Source organism: Amborella trichopoda, chromosome 3, assembly GCF_054954075.1.
Source record: "Amborella trichopoda isolate Santa Cruz 75 chromosome 3, AtrichopodaSantaCruz75HAP2 v2.0, whole genome shotgun sequence".
NCBI classification, from domain to species: Eukaryota; Viridiplantae; Streptophyta; class Magnoliopsida; order Amborellales; family Amborellaceae; genus Amborella; species Amborella trichopoda.
In genome coordinates this window covers 47109265-47118123 of record NC_142338.1, presented here as the reverse complement: position 1 = coordinate 47118123, position 8859 = coordinate 47109265, and positions in this window count along the sequence as shown.

Genomic DNA, 8859 nt, shown 5'->3' with positions numbered 1-8859 from the left:
TATATATATATATATACAGGGAAAAGTTTATATAGAACCGAGGCTCTAAACAATCAAATTTGAGCCTACCTCAAAAATTTCACTAGAGGAGGTTCCTTTGATGCCCAAATATCCTCAAATTGATCATCTTGACATCAAGATGCATGGACATGAGAAAAAAATGGATTTCAAGTTTTCGAAATAGTGTATTTTCTAACGCATTTATTTTCAAGATTTTTAAGTTTTTATAGATCTATCGATCTACACTATTTTTGAAACTTTATATTTTATAAATAAAGATACAAATATATATTTTAAGGCTATCACAAAGATTTCCAATATTGAAACCACATTTCTCAATACTATTTGAAGGTAGGCTCTAATTTGATTGTTTAGAGCCTAGGCTCTATACAAACCGCACCTCTTATATATATAATTTATTAAATTGTCTTTAAAAATAATAAAGTATTACACCATTGACGAAATTTGCTCCCTATTGACAACTTCAAGCTTGCTCAGCCCATCCAGCTCAAAAAAACAAAACTAGGACAACTTGCCTGTTGGTCCTAGTTCAAAGAATCAAAGTAGCTATTAGAGAACATGTGCGTAGTAGTTCAACATTATTCTACTAAAAGAGGACCACAAAAAATTCAAATCATGAATTATTATCTCGAAACTCATTGCTTAGCTCACTTAAAGTAAGGTGCCGAAAGAGGTATTTTAGTATCGAAAATTTTTAGATGACTTGAAAATCTATTTTCAACTCCAATAGTAAAATTTAAAATTAAAAAAAAAAAAGTGCAGATTGAGCAAATATTAATACTTGGAAATCTTGAAAATGGACTGTCCATATAAGACGCTCTATTTTTAGGTGTTGAAACTTTTTTTTGTATATCTATATATCTTGAGGTCAAGATGGTTAAGTGAAGAGTTTCCAATGTTTTTACAACACTTTCCTATAGATTTTTTAGGTGCGTACTTCTAAAATATAAGGTTGGTACATTTTATAAACTTTTTCCTTTTATCTTTCTTTTTTTTTTTGTTTTCCTTTTTTCTTTCTTTCTTTTTTTTTTTTTTCCTTTTATTTATTTATTTTTTTTCTTTTTTTCTTTCTTTTTTGTGAGGTTCCATTATCTCACTTTTGTATCATGTTGCATCTCTAATGGTCAAGAATAGACAGTTTAGATTACAAGGAAATAAAATTGACTGCCATTATTTTATTTTGTTTTTAAATTTTGATATTTTGTAATAAATATTAATTGAAAATTAGGTGTTTACACTTTTCAATCAAGGGATCCTAAAAAGAAAAAAAAAAAACTCATTAAAATAATTGACCAACATGCCCCCTGAACATGCAAGGGCATTTTGGTCAATTTTTTACAAATTTTTTTTTCATTTAGTTGCACATGATTAAGAAGTATAATCACTTATTGGCCATTCATTTCCTTATTTATAATCTTGACCGTTGCCTTTTCAACATCCACATCGTAAGCACGTTGTACTTTTCTAGTTTCCCTCAAATAATGAAGGATAGGATGAAATATATTATTACTTAATGATTTTCTATTAAAATAGTACATATGAATACTAATGCTGTGCTGATTGAATCCCTCGATGACAAATAGAGTTGGATTTGAATGGGCCACTCAAGCATGTTACGTAGGTGATAAAATATCACCTCCAATTATTTTTCCTCATTGTCAAGTGAAATTTTTTTGTGATTATGGAAAGGTCGGATATTTACACATAAAGGAGATTTTGTTGAGGTTGAGATTTAGGGTTTTGGGCAAAACCCTGACAGCTACTTAGTTCTATTTTGGATAGAGGGAGTTCTACTTGATTGAATGGGCGGAAGTTGTGAAGCGAAGCTTCAAGTGATGTTGAATAAAAAGTGCTTATTCTTGCTCGAGGTGCAACACTCACTTTGCATGTGATTTTCTCGACCCGCCTTCAAATTATATCTCTAACCTCACTATACACTATGGATTCTCTTTCTCTATTGACCTCTCACCTTGACTCGAAAGCCGTTGTGCTAATATGCATCTATTTTATTGCTTGTCTTTGCTGGCTTGGAAGCCTACGTATACACTAGCACACCACGTTTTCTTCGCAGTTAGTTTTATTCATGCCGTTTTGTTTGCTTTAACGAGGGCTTTGACAAGATTTGGCTACAGTGCTTTAACTATATTTATGTATTTTCTTCTCACGATTTAGGGACTGGCTCAATCACAACTATTTGCCCCGAATAATGCAATTAATTAAAGGAAAAATGACCTCTAACCCCTCCTTGAAATTTTCATTTATATTAACCAGGGTTAACTAAAATCCCTTGCACCCCCTCAAGTTTTAAACTTTGGGACCATTTGCCCCCTAATTATATTTTTCTTTGTTCTTAACAAATTTGATCTCTTTATTTTACAAAATGCATCCATATATTTTTGGGGACTTGATATATACATTTTAGGAAAAATTTCATATAGAACCCTAATTTCTCGAATTATTTCATGGTCGACCCTCCTTCCATTTTTCTTTTAAACGGCATAATAAAACCCCTAAAGACACCATATCCCCTTTCATCTCTTATCTCCCTCTTTTATTAACTATCGATCATAAAAATTAGCCCTAATAAATCTTTTTATACCATTTCAACCCAAAAACTTTTTTAATGAGTGGAAAGGGAAAAAAAAAGATTAAAAACACTTTTGGGATAAAATGGTATAAAAAGATTTGTTGGAGCTAAATTTTATAATTGAAAGTAAATAAAAGTGGGAGATAAGAGATGAGGCGGTACGGTGTAATCCTTAAGGATTTCCTTATGCCGCTTGAAAGAAAAACGGAAAGACGGTCTACTATGAAATAATATGAGGAATTAGGGTCTACCACAAAATTTTCCCTAAATTTAATTAATGATAATAATTTATAAGTATTATGATTAATTAATAATTATAATAATATATTAATTGTTAAATATTTCATCCCTTATAAGTATTTTGATAAAGTTTTTTAATAAATAAATAACAATAACTATTAATAGTAACATATATCTTGATTAATCATTTTTCAACTTCAAATCATGTCTAAATTTATAGAGTGGGATCCACGGAGGTAAGATTGGTTTTAGGTGACGGAAGAGAAAGGTAAGGGAAAATTTTGTAAAATAAAAAGATCAAATATGTAAAAAAAAAAAAAAAACACACACACAATTAGGGGGCTAATAGTCCCAAAAATTTAAATTCAAGGGGGTATAAGGGATTTTGGTGAAACCTATGGGCTAATAGGGATAGAAGTTTCAGGGAGGGGGGTAAAGGTCATTTCCCTTATTAAATACAAAAGCCCGTCCCTTGAGTCTCAATAGGGAGAGTCTTGATAGTGTTATACTTATGAAACCCTAGACAGAGAAAGGGAAGAGAGCAACTCAATCCTATTCATTTAATACAATTCACGATTTACATTCTAATGTATACATATATATACACATTGGACAAAATTACCCTTGAGGGTAAATAATAAAAGAATTGTCCTATACAACACTACTAAAGACAAACAGTCTCTCTTTTAACAACCCCTCAAGCCGAGCATGCATCTTGTGCATCGAGAGCTTGTCTGTGGACTTATGGTGTCTTGGTCTGGTCAAAGCCTTGGTAAACATGTTTGTCAATTGATGGGATGAAGGAGCAAAGGTCATGGAAATAGCACCAGATACCACTTTTTCTCTAATGAAATGATAATCAACTTCTATGTGTTTAGTGCGAGCATAGAAGATAAGATTGGTTGGTAGTCGCATAACGCTTTGATTATCACAAGCTAGAGTGGTTGACTTAATTGTGGAAATACCAATCTTCTTAAGGAGCATACGTAGGCAAGTAATTTATGTTGCGACAATACCCATGACTTTATATTTTGATCATGTACCGGATTTTGATACTCAGGCCTGCTTTTTGCTACTCTAGGAAATGAGACTCGTTCTCAAGAAGATACACGATCATGTAATGGACCTACGATTATTGGGACACCATGCCCAATTAGCATCAGAGTATGCTTTGAGGTCAAGTGAGTTAGAAGAAATATAAAATAAGTCATCATGTATAGAACCTTTTCAAATACGTCAAAGTCCGTTTTATCGCTTCCCAATGAGGTTGGTGAGGTGCTTGTATGAATTAGTATACAGTGTTAACTGCATAAGCAATGTCAAGCCATGTGAATGTGAGATGTTGAAGACTACCAACAACACTTATATACACGGAAGGATTAGATAACAACTCCCCTTCTTCAGTCCTCAACTTTTGATTTACTATAGCCCGGATGAAAGTAGGCTTGCATTCCAACATTCTTGTTTTTTTAGAGTAAATCAAGAATATACTTATGTTGGGTGAGAACAATCCCTTGTTCTGTCCGATGAATTTCAATATCCAAAAAATATTTCAGTTCTCCAAGATCTTTCATCTCAAAGTTCAACTTCAATTTTTCCTTAATATATTCAATGCTTTTAATATCATTTCCAATAACAATGATGTCATCCACGTAAATTAGAAGGAGGATAATGCCTAAGGATGATATTTTTAAAAATAGGGAGTAGTCAATCTTGCTTCTTTGAAAGCCATTAATATGAAGTAAACAACTGAATTTACCAAACCATGTCTGAGAAACTTGCTTGAGTCCACAAATAGCCCTTTTTAATTTGCAGATGTGATGAGGTCGTAAGCGGTCTACAAATCCTTTGAGTTGTTTGCATATACACTTTCTCCTTCAAATCACTATGAAGAAATGCATTTTTCACATCAACTTGATGGAGTTTCCAATAAAACATAGATGACAGAGCCATGATGCATCGAATAGTGGGGGCTTTTACAACTGGACTAAAGGTTTCATCATAATTAATGCCATATTTTAGACTAAACCATTTGGCCGCCAGTCGAGACTTCAACATTTCAACAGAACCATCAGATATGACCTTAACTTTGTACACTCATTTGGAGCCCACAATATTTTTGCCTTGAAGCAATAACACTAGTTCTCATGTATGATTCTTCCAGTCGGGACTTCAACATTTGAACAGAACCATCAGATATGACCTTAACTTTGTACACTCATTTGGAGCCCACAACATTTTTGCCTTGAGGCAATAACACTAGTTCTCATGTATGATCCTTTTAAGTGCATCAATCTCTTCTTTCATTGACGCCAACCACATAGTGTCAGAGGCAGCTTCTTCATAGGTGGTTGGTTCTTGAATTTGAGAAATTTGTATTGCAAATGCTTGATAAGTGGAAGACAATCTCTCTTCTGAGGTAAAACTTTCAATAGGTAGTTTGACTTTACGGGCTTAGAGGTGGTGTTAGAAGAAGGAATGGTTGCAGTGTAAACCTGGTAGTCTAACAGATGTTTAGGAGGTTGTGTTGGACGAGAGGAACGACGTGGTCGTATAGTTGAAGCTTCTAAGGGTTTTTAAGATAAATCGTGTGGCACTATAAGAGATGCATTTAGGTTTGAAGTAGGAGCGAGAGAAGATGGTGGTGAAATGGCTGCTGAGGAAATTGGTTGTACATTAGACCTGTCATAGTGAGGAGGTGACTGATGAGGGCGATGCTACTGAGATAAGTCATCTGTAACTTCATAGGAGAGAGGAGCTTCCGAGAGTATTTTTCTGCAATTGAAATAGATACAACACATTATTTGGCATGTCATTACTTGTGTGAGTTGGGAACCCTGGTCCTTAAAATAGAATCGAGTTTCATCAAATGTTACATGTCTTGCAATAAAGAAATAACATGACACCTTGTCATAATAAGGATAACCTTTATGTTCTGAACCGTATCCAACAAACCCATACTCATAAGCCTTATGAGAACATTTATTTCGTTGAGAAGGGTGAATATGTGAGAAACATACACAACCAAAGACACGAAGAAAAGTGTAATCTGGTTTGCTACAAAAAATCTTTTGAAAAAGAGTTATGAAAGATAATGTAGAGTTTGGTAATCTATTAATCTGATACACCTCAGTGGAAAAAGCTTCTAGCCAAAGGAATTGTGGTAGGCCACTAGCATACATCATGGAAGACTGCTCTCAATGATATGTCGGTGCTTGTGCTTAGCAACATCATTTTGTGCTGGAGTGTAGGGACATGAATTTTGATGATGAATTCCATGTTGACTCAAATATTCTTTAAAAATATGCGAGGTAAATTCACCTCCACCATTAGACCTAAAGGCCTTGAGTTTGCAAGCAATATAAGTATGAAATTTAACAAAATATTTAAACACATCAGATTTTTGTTTCAAGAAATATATCCAAGCATATTGAGTATAATCATCGACAAAAATAATATAAAACTTAGAACCAGATAAGGAGGTAACAAGAGCTGGACCCCAAACATCATTGTGAATTATATCAAGTGGAGCATTAAACTTTCTATTAGTTGAGTCAAGTGTAGACTCAGAATGTTTTCCTTGCTAACAATATGAACACAATGAATTGGAAGGTAGGTCATCAACAAAATTAGGTAGAGCTAACTCTCTTCCAACATATAAGCCTTCTCTTGACACCCCCTCGGCAATTACTTTCCCACTTTGTAGACCCTTCACAAAACAACCACGACAACATTTAAAATCTTTGGCAAATTGTGATACGGAAATAAGTTGTTTCTTTAGTTTGGGAACAAGCAAAACATTGGGAATATTTAAAGAACTCAGGGTAGTGGAAATAGCCACAGATTCAATGTAGGTTATAGGTAAAGCAGTACCATCTCCAGTGAAAAACCATGCAGGGATCGTGGTAAGCGATCATACCTCACAGTTGAGAGTTGTCATATGTTCATATAGGCAGTTGCACCAGAGTCCATAAGCCAGGATTAATCAGTTGGAGTGGTGACCGATACGTTGCTGAAATCATGGACTAGTGCATTATGAGATGATAAAGCAATTTTTATTTCCTAGAAGTTTTTAGCAATGTGTCCATGTCTTCCACAATACTGATAGGTTACACGAGGTGTACTCATTCAGCCACGTACTCAACCATATCCACCACGGTACCCTGGTGATGCGTTCACCAAGGCTTGAGGCTTACTTTTAGCGACCAATGAAGATACAAATCAAGTTTCATATGTAAGAAGGGAGGATCGAAGCTCTGAAAAGGACGGGAATGGAGGCTTGGTCAAAAGGGATGTCTCAAAGGACTTAAACTTTGGACCAAGACCTTTGAGAGTATAGAGGACCATGTTTTGATCACTTACTGGACTACCAATTGCTGCAAGATGATCACATATAGTTTTGAAATTGTTCAGATATTCAATCACTGATTGATGTCCCTTTTGTAAATTGATCAATTCAGATTTAAGTTGGAGAACATTGGTAAATATTTCCCTTTGAAGGAGACAAAAGAAGTCTTTCCAAGAAGATAAGAAGCTATTCCTTTTTAAGAGGTAAAGAAAATGGAGATTAAGAAGAGTAAGAAACTGGAGGTAAATGGGTTCCTGTAACAATCCTAAAATTTCAAAAAAAAAAAAGAAAAGAAGAGAAAAGATGCTTTTAAATAGGTGATGGTCTGTTTAAATAGGGGAGGTGAGCACTCCCACCCTAGAAAATTTTGAGATCTCTCTCTCTCTGGTCGAAACACAGTGAACTCCTCTCTCGAACCGAATTTTTATTGGAAGCTCCCTCTCAAATATTTGTGAGTAAGTGACATCGTCTTCCTGAAAAATAGTCTATTTCTAATAAATAGTGATATTTTCGTCTAGGATCTTTATTTTATCAGTTTTATGTGCAAGTGACCTCATTGTCTTGAAAAATAATTCATTCTTTTTAAAAATAAAATGAAATAATTATTTCTGCTTATTATCATGAATTTTAGGCGCGATAAATTTTATGCGCACGTGACCTCATTATTTTGAAAAATAATCTTTTTGATAAAAATTGTGATATTTTATCTATGTTAGAAATTTTGAATGCTGTAAATTAGAAAAATAAATTTATTTATTTTTCTTGTTTATTGTTAGAAATAAATGTGATATTTCTGCTTTTAGTAAAATTGTGATATTTCTTTCTACTGTTTTGAATATTTAGACATTGTAAAATTCATGTGCAAATGACTGTCTTATTATTTAAAAAAATTGACATTTTTGCAATTGATTATAGTATTGTTGTGAAATGTTTATTTGTGGATTGATATCCCATAAATTGTAATAATTCCGTATTCTTGAATTTTTATAAGAGTTTTTCTATACATATTAAATTGGCAATTTTGTTAGAATGCCTTTACAAACTGCTACCTTTCTAAATTTGAGCCCAAAATATTTGATTGGTTATTTTTGAAATGTTATATAGAGTGATTGTTATTAATGGTTTAAGTGAAATTCATATTAATGATTTTAGTGATATGTTGAGTACATGATATTGCTGCTTTCGAATGTTTAAAGAGATTTAGAAATAATTTAAGTATGCAAGTGGACTCATCCGGTTCGCCGGTGAGGTATAAGTGGACCTATCTGGGACGCCGGTAGGGATTAAGTGGACTCATCCGGTACGCCGGTGAGGTATAAGTGGACCTGCAGGGATTAAGTGGACCTATCTAGGACGCCGATAGGGATTAAGTGGACCCATCAGGACGCTGATGGGGTATATAGGTGACCTACTTGGGACGCCAGTAGGGTATTTTGTGAAATCCTTTGAATTATGTACTGCCGTTAAAAGTGTTATAAGCATTTCAATTACTCGGATTATACTTAATTATGCAATTATTGAAAGTGAAACTGTTGATGCATTTCTATTAATAGATCTCATTTTGGAAAATATTGATATCTTTCAAACATGATTATTTTTTGGATTATGATGATTACTTACTGAGTAGCCAAACTCATCAAACTATGGTAAACATTTTTCAGGA